Raw genomic sequence first — 23,286 nt, forward strand, 5'->3', positions numbered from 1 at the left:
CCCCTCCCCCCTGTGCCTCAGAGTTCAACTAAACCTTCTGTCAAATAATCAGCCACAGCAAATCTGAAGCAAGGATGAAGAGATGGAAGTGCTCTGTTTGTCGAAACATTAGTGTAAACAGGGGGTTCGTTGACTCTAGCTTGAGGTTTTCTGATCAACAAAGCCCTGCCAGGGCTATGACAAGCATTGCCGTGCATATCTCCTTGTGATCTGTGCATCTCGATCTTGATCACATTATTAGTGTAAGCCTGTTGTTACAGATCTGCCGCCTGGATGGGATTGTCAACTGCGCTCCAGGACAGAAGGCCATGCCCAAGAGTAGGGGGACAGAAGGGGAGTGGCAGGGGGTGGGGTGAGAAAGGGGCACTGCGGATTCGAAGAGGATCTCTGTGGCACGGCACTCCAGCTGGAGGGATAAGCCCATCAGAACGAATCCCACGGTGCGGCGGTCCCTCTCCTCCCAAACTGGCAGAGGAACACACACACACACACACACACACAATGATTTGGATTAGCATGATAGGCAGAGTTTGTATGCATCTGTGTGTGTGTGTCTCTCAGAGTCGGTTCTATTATTTATTTATTTGTTTTTTGGACAATGAAGCCAACATACCCAAATGTTACTTAATGTTGCCAATGGAGAGCGCTGGATCCAAATCCAAAACCATTAGATAACAATGTGTTAAAGGCCTGCTGAAGACCTCCTGTCCGACCGCTTGCCTGTATTTGAGAGTGAAGTCTACAAGATGGCTTGTTCTTCCCCTGCACACCAGCACTCTGCCCGGTGAGTGATTCAAACACACTGCCTCCCACTTCTCAGCCCAGCACTCGAATCAACGAGCGCCATACTGTGCATCTCAGCGCATTTCACACTCACTGAATGCACTTCGTTTTGTCTGTCAGATAAACAAACCTATCTTTCAGCTAGGCCACCTTCATCACATGCAGTATCAGCACTAACCTTGAGCTCAGATCATGCCCTGCACACAGTTATAGCACTAATTTTTCACCCCCCAGAGTACGCTGGCTCTTCGTTTCCCAGTTTCCCGTCCCCAAGATGGAAAAAGCCTGTGCTGAACAGCAGCCATCACCGACAAACTATTTCCCACTCACATGCTGGGCCAGCAACGGCTCGCTCATCATGTAAAAATCAATTAGACACCAATCCAATTAATCTAGCAAGCCTCTCCATCCGCCGCTGTCTGCGTAATGTTTTCTGTAAACAAAACTGACAAAAGTGACAGGGTGCTGTCTCAGCAGCGGTTAAGGAGATGTGGTACCAGAGTTAAAGTGAGGTGCACTGCAGAGGATGACCTTCTTAAGGACACAGAAAGCTATACTGTACTGTTTCTCATTTTCTTTTGCAATACAGTTGCTCATAAAGTACTTTGTTTCATATGTCAGCTTAATTTCATAATTTCTCTTTTTTCTATGTACATCAAGTAGGATCTTGTTCAATTAATGCACGTCTGCCAAGAAGTTTTTCCAACACCTTAATTCTATATTTGCTGGGAACAATGTCTCAACGACATTATCGTTTAATCTCCCAGATTTAAAAGCACGTATTAACCATTACCTTTCTTCTTTGCCTTCTTTTGTCTTGCTTTAGTCATACATCTCTGGGTTTTATGGTAATACTTTTGCCTGTTTACCTTGGATTACAATTGCAAATATCTGCACCGAACACCCCTAACCGATTTTAATGGAGTTGCTGAAGATAGGCACATTCCACCAGAGGAATGAGTCAAGCTCAGCTCAATCTTGCAAAAGGGCTTTGGTAAACACCTTCTGCAAAAGGCCAACTTTCATCAATAACAAAAAGGCTTTTGAAAGGGCACCAAAGCGGACATACTGTAGCCATTTGTCACATCTCGTGCCTCTAACTACACCCAAACACATGGTCCTCACAGGGGCAGTCGGCTTCCATCAGTCTCAGCTACACAATGTATATTAATATGATTCATTGCAGGGGAAGCCAAGGCAGGGAGATACGCCAACTAACCCCTGTGACCTCCCTCCTATATGTCACGGCCAGCTCGTAAATTGCCCCGCTCTTTCATTCCTTACTTAATGGGTCACTCTGTAACCATGCTACACTTCGAGCTGTACAAGGTTGTAGACAATGAAAGGCAATTCATTCCAGAATATCCCCAGGATCGTCTTTATTGGGAGCATCTCAACATGTGGAGAAAACATCATTATTATCCTTGTTAATGGATTTTAGTTTGAAAAAATCCAATACTTTTTATTGATATTCCAGATTATGTTAAATACCAACAGTCACTGTAAAACTCATGCTATCATTGTTGAGGTGATGCTGTTCTCCAACACCCAAGATTCACTCTGTTCATTATTTAGCAAAGTTTACAGTCACAAAAAGAAATTGAATGCTTTTTGTTAATTGCATGTGTTGTTTGTAATTACTTCTTATATAGACACATCTCATGAAGTCAGATTCCTTCTTCACAACCAGAAAGGGGCAATTTCTTCAGAGCTGCTTTCTCTTCAGAAGTGAGAGCACAATAATGATGGCGCGGAGTGCAAACATGACAAAGTTTTTCAGTCATACTCGGAGACAAAGAATATTATGGAAAGTGAGCTATTAGTAAATGTAAAAAGGGGAATTACAAAGTATAGAGTATCATTTATGAGACATAGAAGAGTAAAGCAGCAAAATACATCAATGATAGCCAAGCTTTTAAGCACTATTAACAAAGTTACTGTCAGAGAGTCATTAACTTTGCTCAGAAAATTACCTAAAATTGATGTGCTCCCGGGGGGCATTGATCCTGCGGAGCTCAACTGCCTCAAAGTTTTCAAGATTCCTCTTCCAATTGATGCTTTTAAACCGTCCCCTTGAGAGGAGTAGCAATGTAGAAAATAAGACTAGGCTGCTGACGATATGCTAATGTGAGTAGGCCAGGAGAAAATGCTGTCTTTAGACACTAAAAAGATTTAAAAGGAAGATTAATGTTGGGGGGGGGGGTGAGGGCTAGAAAGTAATCTTCACCTCAATGCTTCAAGAACATTGTCAAAATGGACCATGTTTTGCAAAATAGCTTCTAAAATGAGAGGTAGTCAGAGCTAAATGTATACAATATGCACAGATTAAAGTAATAGAGTCATTAACAGCATGGAGGTAGTAAATCGCCTCTTAAGAAGGGGTCAGGAGCCTTTCATGAAACTCTATATTAATAGCACACCATAAACTGCAACAGGATTCAGGGGAAAATCCGTTTAAATGCACTTTATCCTTGTAATTCCACTCTTTCCTTCTAATACTACCTCTAACATACATGCTCGTACGATATCCGACTCCCAGCTGCATTAAAAACACATTTAAAGACCCTTTTAACAAGACTCAACCCCATTACAGCAGACAGAACACCTTGCTCCTGAAGAAGACATTAGAAGCACTTCTCTCCCCCCAGAAAGGAAAAGTCCACAATAGCCACGTAATTTCATCAGAGGTGATAAAACACAACAGAATCAAGTCTCCAGCTTGTTACTTAGTTCAATATCCAGCTATGTAAGGCAATAACACTGTAGGGGGATGGCTACATTAGTCACACAAGACTTCAAGATCTACCGCTTGGCAGATGCTGAACTCCGCCATTCAATAGTTACAGTATAGCACAGTACCTCTCAGAGCAGGCCAAGGCAATCGGAAGTGAAAATGCCCTGGAAGGCACAGACATCAGTACAGAACAAAAGTGCAGCTCCACAAATCCACATTTATGACTTTGTTATTACACACATGGATACAAACGTTTGCAGTTTGGAAGTAAAACTTGTATGTGATTAAAATGTACGTGTCCCAAAATTGCCTGGAGAGAAGTTCCAATTATATAAGACAATTAATTGGTTGGTTGGTTGAGTAAAAGATTGGGAAAAGAAAAGAATGATAAGCTATTGCCCATAAGTAAGGCGTAAGATAAGGAGGAGAAACAGATTACAGATACGATAAACACCCAGTACAAGATGTTTTTATGCGGCGTGTTTTTGTTTCTTATGTAAATCATGAATCGGAGACGCTTGGCAGAAAGGTTACCCCATCATGTAAAGTTGTGCGGTTTTTTTTAAGTGTCACTGCAGTGTATCGGCTCACAACAGGCCGTGCTGCACCTGACTTAGTTGGCAATGAAAAGGTCAACATTAGTTCAGAGAAAGCGATCCTACCAGGAACACACATTCACGGTTTCCTGCCTGTCCGGTGTGAAACATTTACAGGATGAAATCTTGGACTGGGATGGAAAAAAAAAGAGTCTTCCTGTAAGAGTCCAAAAGCATTGCAGCAAAGTCACTGACTCACATGAGCAATGAGACACACATTAAATCCATATTCCATCTCCAATTATTGGCACGTGACATTTTACTGTACCTACATTTCAAGTAAGGGGATCTGAAACGTAAGCTCACTTCATATAAGGATGTGCACTATTTCACTTCCAAATGCAAGCGCACACTGTGGCCAAAGGCTTTGCTCAGAGGTCCTCTACCTGTCAATGAGACTTAGTATCTGTGGCATATGGGGAGCCTTCACCATTCTGGTCAGTGCCGGATTACAAAGCATATATAATCGCAGCTTCGTATGCAAAGAGTTTGTGTCTGCATCACAAAGCAATTTCCAGTTCAAAGTAAGTTTAAACTGACATGGTGTGTGTGTGTGAAATTGTTCTCCTCCCCTGAAGACTAGATTTTTAGGAAAGTCACGGTGACCTACAGTACGTTAATAAAAGCCTTGGGATTAATCTGTTGCATATAGAACTGGGTGTTATTCGGTGTTTGTTGAAGGCTGAATAGGATCTGCTGCTGCACATTTAAACTCTGCAACTGTGATCAAAAATATAACTGGCTGGAGTAACACAAAGCAACACACTGTATACATTCATGTGTCATACCAGGAAAATAGTGGGTGGCATCTTCGTTGGCATTACTCGTTGTCTAAGTTTAGTAAGCCCAAATAAAACCCAGCAGACATTACATAGATGTCATTTTGTCTTTCTTCTGTTCCTTGTTTTCATAATTCTCCTGTGGTCACTGTTCTTATGGTGAGACACCTATATATAGCAAAGAGGATCTCACCTATTTAAAGATAATTCAATTTTTTTTCCAATGGCATTAGGAACTTGTGTCTAGCCGTCAAGGGTGCTGTGTACGGCAAATGAAAGAAGGCAGTTTCCGCAGGGCACTACAGCACACAGCCTTTCTCCTGGGAACGGAGGCTGCACTACTGTACTCATCCAAACTAGCATAACATCTTGTCTAATGTTATTAAAGACTATGTTACAAATCTGGTGCAGAAAACTGCTCTTCGCATGCATTCATGATGAGCTACTGCCACTTGGATTTGCAGATTGTTCTTGTGTCATTCCAGCAGGCTGTCAATCACCTTGATGGAGTCTGAGAATGGTAGGATTAGATGCTGTTATTAAAAATTAACATTATTACTTCTGGTTTGATGCTGAGGAAAAACAAATGAGAAATAATCCTTATGTAAGTACCTACGATAGTCAAATCTACCATTACAAGATTAAAATGATAAAACAATATATATAGGCTTACACTTTTTTTTTTAATTGGACTCTCTGAATCCAAGCAACAGAATGGTACCTGTTGTACTGCGAGAATGAAAGCATTGGGGATTCTTCAATCTCAGCTTTCAACAGGGCAGCACTGTCCGAGAGCATTAAAATCATCTTCCAACTAAATGTAATCACCAAAGTCCCTTCAAACATCTTCCTCCGCTCGGCATCGTGGAATTCTGAGCAGATGAAAAGCGCAGGATTTTTGTATGCAGCCGACATTCTCCTCATATTAAGCTTGATCAAAGACAAATCTGCGTGTACAGATTTCTAGTGTGCGAGGAGATTAAAATTAGCATCTGTTAAAAAAAAAAAGGCAGTTGATCTTTTTTTAATACAAGGAGCCATCTGGGACTCAGAAAAAGTGATCCATGACAAGTCAGGTCTCTCTCGCCACTGGCGAGTGTGGTTAGCTAACTTCACCGACACCCTCAGACCTCACACTCACTCACGGCAGGGTTTCAAGCACTGCGACGTTTCATTAACTCAACCTTACAGTACAGGACTGCAGTAAATGGCTCCCTCCACTTTTTATGATTCAGTTCCCCGGCAATCAAAAGGCAATGAATAAATACAAGCTGATTTAATGTTGTTTGGGGCATCAAATCTACTGAAATTATAGGCCTTGTAAAAAGACGAAACCTATCGAACAAGCAAAACACAGGCCTTAAAACCCAGGCACTCCAGATAAAGAAATCAGAGCAAATCACAGGGCACAGGAAAATATGCCGTGTCAAGCTCTCAGCCGAGGTATAAAGAACGAATGAACATTCATTTCCCGATCACTGCCAATACGGATCACATGGCACTTCACCGTAATAATGAGCCATCGGAACCAACACCCAGATACTAAACGACTAATCATCCCTGAAGCTGAACACGGTCTATTAGGCTTGACAAACTGAAAATTAAATCATAAGAATAAAAGGGGGTTAGGCAAGGTACAAGAGTGCTAGACAGTCCGGTTGTTGAGGAAAAGGGATTGTTACCAGGAGGTTTCCACTTCAAGCTCTTGCTCCGTTATTGACTCGATGTGTGTGGCCTGAGCATGTTACTTAACTTCCTTGTGCTCCATTCTTAGGATGAGACAAAACCTGAGACGAGGGCCTGTTGTAAATTACTGAACAGCAGATGTTGTTTTTAGCCCTTACGGTCACTTTAGAAAAAGGCTGCAATGATTATTATAACAAAACTGTAAACCGGAATCTTCGATTTTGGCCCTCTCTGTATAATTAATTGAGATGATTAATTGGATATTAATGCAGGGATCCTTGGTGACAAGGAGTTATGGCAAACCAAAAACTGTCTAAACAACAGCGTTCATTCAACAAAATATATATATCAAGAGGCAGGGCTGCAAAAGAAGGAACTCACGTCAGGGACCACGAGGGGAAAGTATTGGGATTAGAAAGTTTGACCTGCTCTCTCTGCCCCTCTGTCCCTAACTGATCCTCGGCCCCAGAATTATTTTCCTGTACTGCCATAAATCAGAAGTCCTTATCTTGTATTTTATGATGTGTGCTCTGTGTCACTCTCTGCTGTCATTTCACCAACTACAGATATCTGCCAAGGTATCCTAATTACCCCGGCAGCGACAGGTGATTGGACAGGTTCCTCCCAACATTTTGCTTTCTGCTTTCAGTTTCTTTTTGCCAAGGTATTTTTTACGGGAAGGGTCGAAGTCAACAGGATACATAAACTATCGAAATCAGAGAGCCAAACGCTGCTCATGCAAAAGTGAGCTACAACAAGTGTGCAGTGCAATAACAGGAAAGTGCTGCTTTAATGTTCAAACCTCCCCCTTGACCCCTGAGCTACAGTTGAAGCTCATACTGTATTTCATCACTTATAAAAAACAGAAAATTATAAGAAACAAAGGAAGTCGATGAATAGGACTTTGTCAATGAAACGCGGTGTATTTCACACAGTCACAAGCTCTTTGTCTGGGCTCCGTTCTGCTTATTTTAGCTATTGTACTAGGGAAATCTTGCCCTGTATCACCATTCCCCTTGGTGGCCACCTTCCTTCCCCCCAGCCTGGAGCAGGGACACTGGCTGACCGGTACCCACAGATGGCGTGTGACGTCCGCCCCTGACTCGGCACCGTGAGAACCATATACTATACCGGCAGCACCGTGGCCACTGGGCTTTCCATACAGCGCAATTTAATACTCCTGCCTTCCTTCCTCCACGAATCAAAGACACCCAGAACAATTCCAAACCTTTCTTAGCATCCTAATGAGACTTATTTTCTCTCTCTCTCATTCTTTCTTGCTTTTCTCTCTTTGTGCCTTTGTTTCTTTTTGCCTGCTCCGGATGCTGTCTTTCAACGAGGTTTGTGTGTACCCCCACTGGCTCCCCGCCTCCCTCTCTCCTGCAGTCAGCGGGCCGGCAGACCAGAGTAAACAAGGCTCTTACTTTGTCGCTCAGCACAATCCTCTCAGATCGGGCCCGAGCACGGACTGCGCCTCTCGCTGCGACGGCAGAGGCAGAGGTCAACTGTGACTTGAGAAGGCTTGAGGAGGGAAAGTTACACAAACCCCACTGAAGTTCAATAAACATCTAACGAACGGTTGTGAAGGCGGCGCTGGTTTTCCAGTGCTTAGCGGTGGGAGGCTGTCCCCGCGAGCCGCACGCACCTGAGTTCATGCGGTCTGATTAAACCATACACACACCACCACTCCTATTGATGAAACATAGTGTAATATCTGTTAATGCATAAGCTCACCGCAAATCAATTGACACCCTGGGATGAATTATCAAGGCTTTTGCATATTAGCGAAATCCGCATTGCATGTGGTAAAGGGGAGTGAAAAAAGCTACTAGCATTACACTTTGAGTAAAAAAAAACCCAGAGGTGGTCAACATCATTAAAAAAAATACAATCATGAAAATGAATTAATACATTACACTTTTAAAGATCTACCATTCTGATATAAGGCAAATCCCATCCTACACCACCCTCCTGTCAGGTGATGCGACCGAGGTGATTCAAACCCCCAGCAGACCACACTTCGTTAGATGTGTTAAGACCTGCCTATTGAGCCTGGCATTCATTTGCGGTTTCAATTATGCGATTTCTTGATACAGTAGTGCTGCGGCAAATAAAGGCAAGGTGTTCTTTATCCTTTATTTCTATGGCCAGGGGGGCGTGTGCCGTTTGTGCTGTGAAAAGAAAGCAGCCTTTTTTTGTCCAGCACACAGCAGGTGCGCGCCTCACACCTCTCCGTGCACCAACCATTGCACCTCTCTGCCGGGTTGCACCGCGCCGTTTGAATAGGCTCACAATGGCCCACGTGGGAGCCATTGTAGGGCCAGACGGTTCAGCGCTAAATGAACTGACAGGTGAGCGAGAACAAACACATCCAGGCTGCGCTGTTACATGCTGGCCTGTTCGCTAGCTCCCCACCCACCCTTCTCTCCCTTTCCACTTCTCCTCCGCCCTTCCAAATAAACAGCAGCTCGTGAACGAGGAGGGACACCGCAATACTTTACACTCTCCTAATTCTCAGCTGCACTGGGATTTGTTCCGATTTAACACACACAGGGTTTTTTCATGCTCTGTGTTTACCCATTTTTTCCCACCATTAAAACTTCTCAGCTTCACTGAAAGTATGGATTCTATATATCCAGGCTAAGAGGAAAAAAAACAAAACCAAAAAATAACAGGCATGCATGAAACAAATCCGCAACGGGAATTTTCTCTCTCCCCTGAACAATAGCCGATATCGAATAGCTGATGTTCCTCCGTCGACTGTTTGTCATTCGATGTAAATCTTTCGCAGAAATTGTTCACAGGGTATTGTTCTGCCGACGCTACAGTGGCCACTGAAGAATTGGCCGTTCTTACACTGTCAATGAATTTGTGTCCTTGTGGTATACAATAATTAATTAAAATAAAAACTATAAAGGTTCTGCTGTACTCCGAGGGAAAGAAACCACTGAAATCTCAGTGTTGTGTGTGTTAAACAAGCTTGGCTGCTCCCAATTACAGGCAAAGGGAAAGAAAGGAGAAACAAACATGAACATCTCAATTTGTCACAGCCCACAGCAGTGTATATTTCTAAACATGGAGTAATTATATAGATTTGTGTATAGATTTATATATTTTTAGAGCAAGCTGTAAGTCTTGTGAATTTGGTAAGCTATGCCACGGTGTAGCTAAATGCTACAATCTATGCTACTGACTAAAGTACTACAACACAACTTCCTTTAACAAGTGATTTATTTAATTAAAGTCCACATTAAATTCTCCAGGTATTGCTAAGTGATATCATATCTACAACCTAAGTGTTGTATATGGTGCAGGTAAACACATATTCTGACTGATTCATTACTTATTGCAAGCGCAGACCTGCTTTCCGCCCACCCCCCTTCTCCTCTCCTGAACACTAACCTCAGCACAGTCATGTTTAATCAACATCGTCTCGGACAACACAAGGATTTGCATTCGTCAGTTGGAAGATGCCAATCTGTCACACATCAGGTAAGTGTCTAAGGCACTATAATCACAAGACCTTTTACCACAAACGGTACACAAAGAATGAAATAAAATAAAAAAACACCTATATTGTTGTCCTGTGATTCATACATCAAACTGCTGTTTTGAATATTTATTAATCTGAGTAATTCATTCAGGGTAAAGATATCTTGTCTGATAACACTGTTTCTGTTTCCCCGCAAAAGAAAAAAAAGAAAAGCTTTTGAAGCAAAGGAAAACACCACCATCATGCATCTGAAAACTTTCAACGTGATTATTATAAATGACATTTACAGACTTGTGTACCCTACATGATACATACTTTAGGTACACTCTCAATTCAATTACTCATAAGTACAGTTGATTCAATCTTTACTATGACAAACAACATTTTAAAATAGACTGTAAGCCATTAGAGGTTAGCTTATATCAAGGAGTTTCGTTAGAAGAACCTGCACTTTGCTGATGGAAGTTATGGTTTGCTTAAGATTATAATTATCATACCAAACCACACTAGTATAATACAAAAAAATATTATTTGTGAGCATTTGTGGTTGTATATACATTTCTATACTGAGAAATTCCCTTAAAAAATACAAAGCATACTGGCCAACACTGAGATTGGCACCCAGCGCACGGCAGTCTCCTCTTTTCCCATTTTATGCCCCAATCAACACCTTTAACTACATGCTATAGGCAAAACCTGGTTAATAGTCATGAGCGATTCCTACAGAACTCCCCCCAGAACAGTGAAGCTCAACTTTGAAAATGACAAGGTTACATTTCACCCTCAGATGGGCTCGCTGGGGAGCTGTAATTTCGTGAAATATGTGACATTCCTTTCAGGCAGCAAATTCTAGAGCGCACACAGGTCCAACACAAACATTATATATATATATATATATATATATATATATATATATATATATATATATATTCATATGTATCCATCTGACAATCCCATTTTCATTTCTCCTTTCTATGAACTCTGAAGGATGTACATTGCTGTGCTGTGCGGGCCAACACAAAGAGTGAGAGAATAAAGGGAAAACAAGAGCAGAGGCGGGGGGGGCGATTGCATTTACACAAAAAGGTTGATTCTGTAGCAGCCGTTTGTTCCAAAGAGCATCCTAAAGCAGGGAGGCTAAGTAACGCACAAGGACAGAATCCTCCAGGCAAGTAAAGGAGGTCATCCTTGAAGAGGGTTTAAAATCTGAGCTGAAGCAAATGGCACCTTCTTGATTTCAGTTTGGGCTTAAATTACAAACAAACAACAAAAATCTAGATCTCAATCTAGAATCTCAACATGCTGCTTTTACAGCTACAGGTCAAACAGCGTGTCACTTAACAGAAGTGATTACTGGCCTATTAGAGATTGAAGACGAATATGCTATGGAACCTAAAGGATTTTGCCCCCCAGGTTCAGATTCACTAAATTCGTGAAGTGCTCTATAAAGACGTGTCTGATATTCCCTATCCATACGTCTAACCTTTTCTTCCGTTTTCCAAGTTTCTTTTCTTCTCTCTGGGATCGTATGTGTTCCTCTGTCTTAACCTCTGGTTTCCAGCTCCTTTCATTTATTTCATCATGCTTTAGTTCAATTTGTTATGGTCCGTGTTGCAGAAACGGTTTATCAGGGTGTGTGTGTGAATATAATAGTGTGAGGTTTTCAATGCTTGTCTGAGGCATTTTTTGTTTGTTATCTTTCCCAGGAATGAATTTGGAGTCTTATCTGCAGCTTTTCTCAGCTGAAGGTAGAATATTTGTGCAAAAACTGTTCCCTCCTGGCAGCAAAGGCAGCTATCTTTGAAGATAAGGGTACGGCTGACTTGAAAACTGTTGCAAAAAGGACAGTTGGAATGCAGGTAGGTACTTGTTATTGTACCTGCATTAAACCCGCAAATTCATCTACAAGTACAATCGGACTCTTGGCAACAACTTAAACCAGTGAACCATACGAAGGCAGGGTGGGATTCATAAACAAGCTGTAGCTGAACTAGAACTGTATTTGTGTCATACAACCGTATCCATTACACATAAATAAAGACAAGCAGGACCTTTTGAAAATAAAGAAATGTAAACATAAACTTGACTTTGTGTTTTCTGCTCCCTGTGCAATATTAAGAAAACGTGTTCGACAATTAACAATATGCTGCAATTGTATTGTAGTTCTGTGTGGTGTAATTCCAAATGTTTCTCTGCTAGACTATAAATAATAGTAAAAGTTTGAACTTTGGATGAGTCAACAGAGTGAAGAAAGTGTCCGATTCCCGTGGGTTCTCGGTGGCTGAAGACGACTACAGGAGGGCAGTGTGCAGCGATTCACCCATCTCTCCCTGCAGCCGCTGCCCCGGCGAGGAGACAAGGCCTCTCTTTTCCAGCGTGGTAACCATGGCAACGGTAGCAGACCAGGTGTCTGGGGGCACCAGGGGGCGCTGTGGCGCAGCGCTGGCACAGGACACGCAGGCATGTGGCACACCGGTGTCACCCGCCCTGCCACCCCCAGCAGCCGCCCCACCCCCCCCAGCCCGTGCTCGTCTGCTGCACACAGCTGCCCCTGTCTCTTTGTGCAGCCCCAGTCAGCGCCAGCGCTCTTTTGTTGCTCATTTATTGTTAACTTCCACGCTAAACAAAAGCACACATCCTCCCACAACATGAGCTAATTGATTATTGATGCTGCCTGTGTTAACTGACTTTAATTCCAACCAGAAAGTGTTAAATAATCAGGGAGAGAGGGAGGAAGTGTGTGTGTGTGTGTGTGTGTGTGTGTGTGGAGGGGGGGAGGGGCTACACACAGATTTTGAAAAGGGGTTGCATTAAGTGTACTTCAGTATAATATAGAGGGTTTTTCAATGTTTGTGAATTGTTCGTTTTCTTTGGGATTTTTCCCCCCCCAATTCTGGGTGAATGCAACATGTAGTCAAGTTGCCAGAGGTACACTGTGTGACTTGGCAGTCAGTGACAAGAGTCTGTTTTCCTATACCACACAAGAAGAACATTTTAAAACTAAAATGTGCATCCTTCTTGGAAAAAAAATAGATTTTTTCAATATACAGCAGGTCTCGAGCTGATAAACATTAACCATGAGCGGTACATTCAGTCCTTCAACCACAGGTTTGCAATTACAATTCTGTTCAATTCAGTGGTAGTAGAGAGATTTTTTTTTTTTTTTTTTTTTACAGGCCTAAAGATTGCGATTGGAAGTATCAGATAAAGAATAAATGACCCTGCAGCAGCACGAACCCTGATGGGAGATTGTAAAGCACTGTTGTGAGAGATTCACCACAGATCTATTGAGCTTGGCAGGTGGATTGAGACACAGAAGAATGCGTAGCAAGAATCCCGAGCCACAGAAACATGTCATGAAGGCATGCTATTAACATCTTAATAAAGCCTGCACTGGGCTGAGTGGGTTCAGAGATGAACTGCAGCAAATTTGTAGAAGCAAAGTAAGGCGAGCCCATCGGTTCTGCCAGGCGGTGCTTTCCAAAGGAACAGGGAAAAGCAGATGTATATTTTCTTTTAATTCTGCGTCGGTTTATTCATAGCTGCTGTATATTCCCTACGGGTTTTGATTTAGCGTTTTTGGAGCTGGATGGCATTCAAAAGGAAAAAAATAAAACATGGGTTTGTTACATTACCAGAGAGAGAGAGAGAGAGAGAGAATGTGTGCTGAGGTCTACTGTTCTACTGGCACAGACACCACATTAACCATTCCCCCTTTCCCGCTCTATAGACTTGCTGGAGCCGGCTGAAGACTTCCTTCTGTAAAACCATCCTTCACAAACTGGAAGGCGCTCTTGGGCCAGCTGAATGCCAACATCCTGACAGAGTGGGAAAATAAGTAATCAAACTGCTCTGCAATAATATATAGGCCCACGGAGAGACAGTATATTCCCATAAGGAAGACGTCATTCACAGCACCGGCAGTAGCCGGTCAAGTATCTCACGACTTCACAAATTCAGGCATATCCTATTGATCTATATTGTTTCACAGATGGAAACAGTTCATACTCAAAACAACTTCTACTGCCACTTACGATGAAAAAAAAAGTGTGAATTACCACCATACACTAAAATGCTATTCATTACTTGTCAGTTTTAATGGCAGTCCTATAACTTACGCGGTACAGTAACTTGCTATGATGTTGTTTACTGAAAGATGCTTTCAAATGACAAAAGCTTAACAGTGCAAGTTTACATAAGGTAATAAAAAGCATAGTAAATTATAACTGAGGGAGAGGACTACAGAAGCATGGCAACAGGTTCAACATTTAATTAAGTTTATTGTCTGTTCTGTTACATACATAAAAAAAACACAACAAATGCTTGTGAGATTATTGCATTTGTTTAGCAAACCAAGAAAAAGACTGAAAATAATTATTGGCACCGCATAGGTGTCACACATAAAGCAGCCGAGTTTGATGTAAACTTCATCTTAAATTTCTTGCCCTTAACCTTGTTCTAATTCCAAGCATTTAAACACCCACACCATCATTACTGAACATCTGGGCACTACCTTGCAAGTAGATATGCAGCCCGGCTCCATCCTCACAACTCTACCTGGATAATTGAAACTGAAAACCTCTTCCAATTAGTGTGTGCAAATGAGACATAACAAGGATGATTCTGACTGAAAACCTAATAATAAACAGGAGCTGAAAAGCAGGTAAATATTCACGGTCTATAATTTATTGCTTTGACTAGCTTAAGGGCAGGAGGTTAAAAAAACCCACATGTGGGCATGATTATTCAGATACAGGTATGCTAGAAAAACATCTTATTTGGTTCCTATTAAAACGCAGGAGAGTTCTGCTTTCCTTTGATACATTCCATTTAAAGTGCCCCAACTCATGTCACGGTCTTTAATCTGCAGTGAACTTCAAGTATGATCCTAACAGCAATGTTACTAAACCACCCACATGGCTCAGTAAATCAAATCTCCCTCATCTTCCAAGTTTAGTAACCCATCCAAGGCAGAACAGACGGAGAGCTCCACACAGACAGACAGACACGTGGCTCAGACAAACAGCCATCTCTGCTGCAACAGCTTGAGAGTCATTAAAAGCATTCAGGCAGAGAATCAAAACAGTATTGAGCAAAGAAAGAAAAAAATGAAGAACAAGGAAGGGGGTGGACTTGAACACTGAGGAAGTTTGGAGCGATACCTGCGAGGGATGAGTTGGCTCATACAGGGGGTCCTGTAAGGCACACTGCGAGGGGGTTCAGCACTGAAATGGAGCGACTGAATGGTTTTGTACCCTACACTCATTAAAAAATAGGTCAAGGATTCTGCCTGCATGCATAGCAACTTGTCAAAATCTCTCAGGCTAAGCTTGGCTGCTGTTCGGATGACAATTCTCTGAGGAACAGCAGGCGTAATGCAGTCAACGTTGGTGGGGACACATCATGAGGCATAACAATACACAAGCACCCCCAAACTCACCCCTCCATCCCGATCACTTGTATTGATAAAGTCCTGATGTTGGATATGATGCAGTGCATCATTTTCTATTATTTGAAACTGTATGACCACACAAGTAAGCAAACCCACTCCACTCCCAGGAAAAGAAGGTGCTAAGTTCCACGATGTAATTGTGGCGGGGGTTCAACAGGGGGCAGGCTTGTCCCGTCTGTGGCGGTGGCTCTGATAATGCCCCTGCGCGGGAACAAGGGGGCACTGTGCAGCTGCACTGGCGTCCCTCAGGAGGGCTCTTTACAGCAAGCTCATCTGGCCTTCTGGATTCATTGTCCAGCTGCTCTTATGGTCAAAACCAACAACAGCAAAACTAATTCTTAGGACAAAGAATCGCAGATGGGAGCTGGAGTAACTGACAAGGGAAAGATAATAAGAAAACAAAGATATGATAAACTCTGCTAAGTATTTAAGAATTTTAGATTTGCCTACTGTATGCCTATAAATGAAGATATAATCTGATATTGAGTATTCCCAGAACTCCTGTATTTATTATTATAAAGCCCATTCAGAGGGCAGAACAAGGTATACGGTTCTCTCTCTCTGACAACCACTCCAAACCTTCACCCTCCCCCCCAAAAATGACAAACAATGGAAAGTAAGTAAAAGCAAGTGAACAAGCCCCAGACCATAATACTTCTAAATTACCCAGCTGCAAACAGTTAATGTAATGAACTGACATAAGCAAATCAATAGATTAAGATCAAGGCACTGTAAGCTAAAGCCTTTTAAACCAGGGGCAACCAGCTGAATAGATGCCAGTCCAAACGGTTGACACGATATGACACAATCGGTACAAAGAGTAAGAAGGGCGAAGGGAGTCTGAAAGAGTTTAGCATGCAAACAATCTACCGGACCCCCCAAAAAGGACTTGGTGAACATAGTTGGATAATTTGATGCTTATAGTCTTTATTGCAGCAATTTCCCCCAGCTTTGTGCCATTAGCCCTATTGATTAAGCAGTCTGTGATGTTTAGATCCACAACTGCCCTGCCTGTCTGTGTCTTTCTTTCTTCTACAGAGAACCAAGTCTTTAAAGAAATACCTTTAAGTAGACTGGCAGGCTGATATTAAAATTTCAAGCTGGGACATATACTGTTTAAGTAAGCAGACAGCTGATTTGCATAAGCATGAAAGTACACCAAATGTACTACTAATCTTCATGTCTATCACTTCCTAACGGGGTTACTAAAAACCTAATAAATTATAAATAATTAAATAAAATAAAAAAGCTAATGATAATCAAGGTTGTTAAAATTGCTGTTTGCTTATAGTGTCTTTGTGGGGGGGGGGGGTTAGCATAAAAGAGCACTCACACAAAAACAGCATTCAAACGATTAATGTACTGCCCCTTTTAAGCACAGAAGTCAATCTGCGACACCAATAATCTGAAAGTCTACATGAAAGTGTATCAATTTATTAACTCTCTGGGGGATTACACAGAAGGTGAGAAAGCACACATTCTTACTATACCTTCAAAGAACAAGTCATAAAAAATGAATAAAAGTAAAGAAAACTCAATTCAAGATTAAAATTTAATCACTGCTTTGCTTTCGACTTGCTGGGTGATCGGTACAATATGGGCAAATATTTGCACAAAGCCTCGCCAAGAAAGAAAAAAAAAAAAAAAAGATGCGAGGCGTTATCGTTCAGTCTTAGAACTGCATCTCTCTTACAAAGGTGGTCTTCTGCCATATTCACAAACTGGCTTTACATGCTTGGTATGTCCAAAGATCATGTGCTTTGTATACACTAAAATAGAGTAAACTGACAGAACAAAAATACGTATTCTAAGCTGACCGGAAATATTTCTAACAGTATCAGGTATGAACAATAATGTTATCTGTACCAAACAATTCACAGGGAATTTCATGAATAAAACTTCCTTGCTTAGATCTCAAACACAATTATTACAAATTACAGAGCACAACAATGTTGCAAAAGCCTGGACTTCTCTTTTTGAAGACATCTCAAAGACGACAGTAAATTGTCATGGCTGAAGAGGACTACTACTTCTTTTGAAAGTTTTTTTTTTGTTAGAAAAGTAATTAAGCCAGTGGCGCATGATTTTCCTATCTTGTTACCCAGCAATTTGCACTCGCGTGTCAGTGCTCATAGGTCAAACTGCTGTTTAACTATGTGACAAGGTATTTAAATAATGATGTTCAGAGGTCATGCTTTATATAAGAAAAATAATCTTACTAAAAAGAAAGGGGTTTATTGCCTAAATTAGAAACTTAATATGCACTCCCCTATTCACAGCAGATGGAAGTTGTTTTAATGCAAATGCCAGGCAATTTTCTACTTAAACAGCATTTATTATCTATAGAGCTTGTGTCAGACCAGACTTACTGCCTAACCGCTCTATACAGGAAAATGAAGATTTGTGGGTACATCTGCTATTTCAGTGTCACCGACAGATGAACAGACCGTGGAAAAAAATGAGCTGAAATCCTGAATTATTTCCACTTGGCAACTATACATCACATTCAATTTCAAAGGCTATGGGGGACATCATCTCCTATTGCATCCCTGAGCAAAAGACAACGCCACTTAAGGTTGGCAAAATCACTGGGATTATATTAGGTGTGAGGTGTGGACTGAAAAATCATTAATTAACAATTAAAGTTTAATTAAAAACAGATATATGATGTGCCACTCTTCTGCACTAAAATAGGTTTATACTAGAAACAATGCTAAAGCCAAAAAATAAATACAATTTGACTATTTTCAATTCATGTTATGGATAAAGATCCCACTGAGTGTCTTATAATAATAATAATAATAATAATAATAATAATAATAATAATAATAATAATAATAATAATATGTAGAATTAGACATTTTGGGTAAACCACAAAAGCATGACTTTCCACTTCAGCAATTTTTAAGAATGGGCCCTAAAATAAGCTGATCTGAAAACTGTCCAAATCCTAAACTTCACGTCAAAAAACGTTGTAGGAGTTTTTGTTGCTGAAGCATCTTTAATCTATAAGCAAGTTCACAGTCAAGGTGAAATGAATGTATAACAATGTTTCGTTAGCATTGGCTGAGTCCTTATATTTAGCATAACGTAACTTTCCTGTTGACAAAACAGCATGCGATGTAACCAAGTCAGCCACTAAATAATTGAGTGAAATATTTCCTGGGCAAATTAGGAGTTGTTAATTCGGATAGACAGCCACTTCCATAAAGAACAATGCATGTGAACGCAGCGTTAGTGGGAGAGCAGCAGTATACGCGGGAGTGTGTGGATGCACTCACGATCCGTTTAAAATGCAAAACATAATGCATTATTTTTGTAATTTATAGACCACATATGGCTTGATCTGATATAACAGTACTATAAAGAACTTGTGGATCTAAAATGCTATTGAATGCACTCAACAGCTCAAAATCATGTTTGGTAACTGTATAAAACGGGGGGGGGGGGGATTCAATCAAATACAAAATAAAACATAATAACCATGCCCTAATACAAACGTGCATTGGTGGAATAATACAAAAATCACACAAATCCAAAAAAGAAACACTGACATGCAAAGTAAGCACATCACCTCCAAGATGCAACAATGTTGGCACATTCATAATCCCAGAGCATGCACCGTCTCTGCTGCACTGTTAAACATGCCACCCTGAGGGAAACAATGGACTAATAATGTCCAAGGGTCTGGTGTTAGTGATCGTAATACAGTAGCAGACTTTACACTAGCAGTTACACGTGTAGACAGGATCATCATATTGGATCTAATTCCTTCGCATCCGGACAGAAAACGCTTTGCCACTACAGTACAGGCACAGCAAATGGTTGTAAAATGCATGTCAGTACTGTACTACCGGCGTTTAAGAAACACGAAAGGATGTGTCCACTGGCACACACTACTCACCAGTCAAGCATCAGGACGGGCTCTTAAATGCGTGGTTTGCTTCTTCTTCCTAAAATACCTATTATCTAATGTAATCCAAACCGGTATGCTCCGATTCCCACTGGTGGAGAGAAGTCAGGGGTTAACGCACAGTATATCCCTGCAATTGCAAAGCCTAGGCTGGTTCATTCATTCCCATCCAACCCAGCCAACGCACGGTGCCGCTCGCTTGCCTGCCCTTTTGAAATGATGATGACTTACTAATGTTAGGATCTCAGCCTGTTCCTTCTCATCACTGGAGTCTGGATGGTGATTAGCAGGAGCCAGACAGGGAGGATTGACATTCCTTCAGTTCAGAAGACAGTCCGCTCTTATGTCGGATCGCTTGTGGATTGCCATCGTCCGATCGCCCTGGTTTGGGTCACAACACGCACACAGCCCGTCCGCACCGCACCGCACCGCACCGCACCGCACCGCACCGCGCCGCGCCGCTGGATGGAGGCTGGCACGCCGCACGCCGATCCCCGGGCAGCGCAGAGCCGCCGCTCGCCGCTCAAGCCACGCCCCCAGCTCGCTGCTTAGCATACGGGCTCATTTGCATGCGGCGGCATTAACCCTTTCGGGGGACCGGCGCTAGCGATTGCAGTCGTTTTACCCGCCGCCCCAGAGTTTCTTTCTTTCCCCCCCAACAAGGCACGCATCCAGATCCGTGCACCGCTAGGAAGCGAGTCTACCTCAGATACACTAGTTCAGACTCCTTTTTGAAAGTGTGACTGTTCCGCTGCCGCGTATGTATGTATGCATGGTTTACAGCAGGGCTTATACACTGGCTTTGCAGTACTGTGAAATCCCTGCGCCCTTTACAATAAGCATGAAGTGTTGCATGGGGACCTTGAATATACGGGTCCACGCAAAATACAGGCTATAGACACTGTCGGGCGTTTTACGTGTAGTATTAACCCGTTCTTGTGATTATACTGTTGTTTGTGCATATCTTGAGATGAAAGTAATCATATACTCACTATCAATCAGATTAAATAACTCCTCACGTGCTTGTGCTTCATCTTCCTTATATGTTTTCTGTTCTCCGATCAAGAACAACAAACAAACAAACAAACAAACAAACAACACGCGTAGACCCGGAGCATGCCCTGCTGCCATGTAGACCACAGCTGCGCTAGAAATGAATGATGCAGAAACCACTACACGCATAAATACTATAACACATGGATGCTTGTAGAGCCTGGGTCCGATTCTTGTTTTATTATTAGTACTATTAGTATAAATAGTAAGTGAGAATTGCTTAGTTTGGGGGCATGCAACAAGACGCAAAGATTGCATAAAAGTGCCATAAAACACTTGACTGAAAGTCACTTTACTAGCTATTAAAAAAATCATAGCTACAATCCTGTTCACTTAATCATTCCATTACTGTGCTCATTTTGTGCGGTAATTGTGTGCATAAATAACATGTGGCTGGAAAAACTGCGAGGTGAAAAAAAAATGAACCGTATTATAAACCGCCTTCCTTTAATTATACAGTGGATTAAAATGGGCTGAATTCCACCTAAACACTTCAACCCAATCTAGATAGAAAACAATCACATCAGATTTGAAAGGTTGCTGCAAAATATCATATAAAACACAAATATGTCGTATAAAAGGCTTGAATGAGCTGAAAATGAAATAAGTGATGGCCATCAAACAGGTATTAAATGACCTTGATGTTCACAGTGAAAGCATGCAGCAGCATTCTTTCAATACAATCTGAGATAAGTGTATTAAATTGTACAGCAATAATGAAAATATGTATAGGTAAAATGATCAATGAACAGGCGCTCTGATATTGCGAGGTTACGCGTTTACAGCAGCAGCGCCGAGCCGCCGCTCACTCTTAAAACCTATTAGCACACTGCCACCTATGGGGGAATTGTAGGAACTTCACTTTCATTTCCTCTAAATGTACTGTTCCAGCACTTACATGCCTTTTCTTTGTTGTTGTTACTCTTATTGACAATTATACACATTTATGTTCACAGCTTTCTGTGACATCTACCTATAAGCCTGACCCAGCTAACGTTGTAGCAATGTAACAGTGTAATCTATTTATTCATTGCTCAATATTGGAATACTCTAAATAAATATGCAACATTGCCCGCGAACTACACTAAATATGAAAAATCTTAATGAAACGTGGTTCATCCTGATCAAATATTACTTCTGATTCGACCTGCCTGCTGCCCGCGGGGTTTGCAATGATCGTCTCAGACACACCTGCGCTTCAATACAGCCCAGGCATCATGATAAATGATTGAGTTTTCTCTAATTTACTTTGTCTGCCTTACGGATCCAAAACATGAACACCTGTCATTGCACATACACATGCAGCCCGTGTTAGTTGTTCTGAAGTTGTGTAGTCGGTGTTAAATCAGATGACAAGACTTTGATGCAGCCATTATGCATGTGATACTGTGATTGGTATTAGATTGGTGTAAGTGGTGGTATTAGATGTGGCTGGCAGGTACGCAATTTATATAAATGGTGTGTTATTGTTGAAGAAATGTCTGATCTTGACTCTGCTTAATACCCTGCTTTTAGAGAAAACATTTATTTTAAGAAAATGACACTAAGCGTGAAAAAAATGCGAATGATACATTTTCTTTCCGTTTTTTTTTTATCACTGTGAATATGAACTATTTATACCCTTAAAAACATTGAAGAGCCAAAGCCAAATTTTAAACTTTGAAACTTAAAAGAGAAAGGCATTTAATTAATCCTTGCCAAACTGTTTTCACTACATACCAAATGCATTCAGGTTATAGGATCTGAGACATGGACAGGACAAGGGGCATGTATATTTTTGACTGGCACTCAAATGATTTCAGTGAAGTGGCAGTCAAACATTTACAAATACATTAAATTAAGTGGAATTACATATATTTCTAGGCCTGAATTCAAAGAACTCGGATGAACAAATCACATAATAAACATGTTTCAGATAAAGAGTTAGAATACATTTTTTTTTTTCCAGGAAAACAGAGAGACCTAGAAGATAAAAGATGGGAAGATGAAATAAACTTTGCAGGCTTGACATGGAAAAGAGAAGTTGTAGATTGAACCAGGAGGAAACATCAGGGTGAGGCCTTCATCCAGCAGTGGATCGATATGGGCTGCTGTTGATGATGATAATGATGATGATGATATTACAAAAAAATATATATATAGTACATTCAATTGTGTGTATATATATATATATATATATATATATATATATATATATATAGTACATTCAATTGTGTGTTTGTGTGTATATATATATATATATATATATATATATATATATATATATATATATATATAGTACATTCAATTGTGTGTTTGTGTGTATATATATATATATATATATATATATATATATATATATATATATATATATATATGCAGCATTAAGATCTGGGAAAGCCGTTTTGCACCATCTGGCAATTACTGACATCCTTGTGCACTTCACATTACGAGACCTGACCAGATGGTAACTGCTTCGGAGGATATCACTGCTGTTTATTTATTTTTTTCTCTTTCATCCAGTTTTCTTTGTCTCTTTCATTTAAAATGTCAAAACTGCATGCATTTGATGTACAAAGAATGTTTTCTTGCAATATTTAAGCTTGGCAAAATATATCAGAATACAAAATGTGTTTAGTCAATATAGTCAATATCAAGCTGATCTAACGTCATTTGAATTCAACCCAACTGACATTGGGGTTCCTTACTTGTTTTATGTAACCAACTTGTTACAGCAAGATAGGAACAACTGTCAGTTGATCATGCACAAATTGCAGGAATTGAGCACGATCTCGACTTCTTTGTTCTATTGTACTTA

At 41.0% G+C, this 23,286-nt stretch overlaps 1 protein-coding gene across 3 annotated transcripts in view; it reads right to left on the reverse strand.

The window, feature by feature from the left end:
- plxna2 (plexin A2) overlaps window positions 1-19,901 on the reverse strand; it is a 190,834-nt gene extending 170,933 nt beyond the window's left edge. Inside the window, exons 1-2 of one of the 3 annotated variants that reach the window (XM_066703642.1) lie at window positions 19,668-19,901; window positions 19,428-19,527 (exon numbers count right to left, since the gene is read on the reverse strand). The gene's annotated coding sequence lies outside the window, so the exon portion shown is untranslated. Of the gene's footprint in view, window positions 1-19,427 lie in introns of all 3 variants that reach the window. The other 2 variants (XM_066703643.1, XM_066703641.1) reach the window with 2 other exon arrangements.
- Window positions 19,902-23,286: the final 3,385 nt, after the last annotated feature.

This window comes from Amia ocellicauda, chromosome 5 (genome assembly GCF_036373705.1).
Source record: "Amia ocellicauda isolate fAmiCal2 chromosome 5, fAmiCal2.hap1, whole genome shotgun sequence".
NCBI classification, from domain to species: Eukaryota; Metazoa; Chordata; class Actinopteri; order Amiiformes; family Amiidae; genus Amia; species Amia ocellicauda.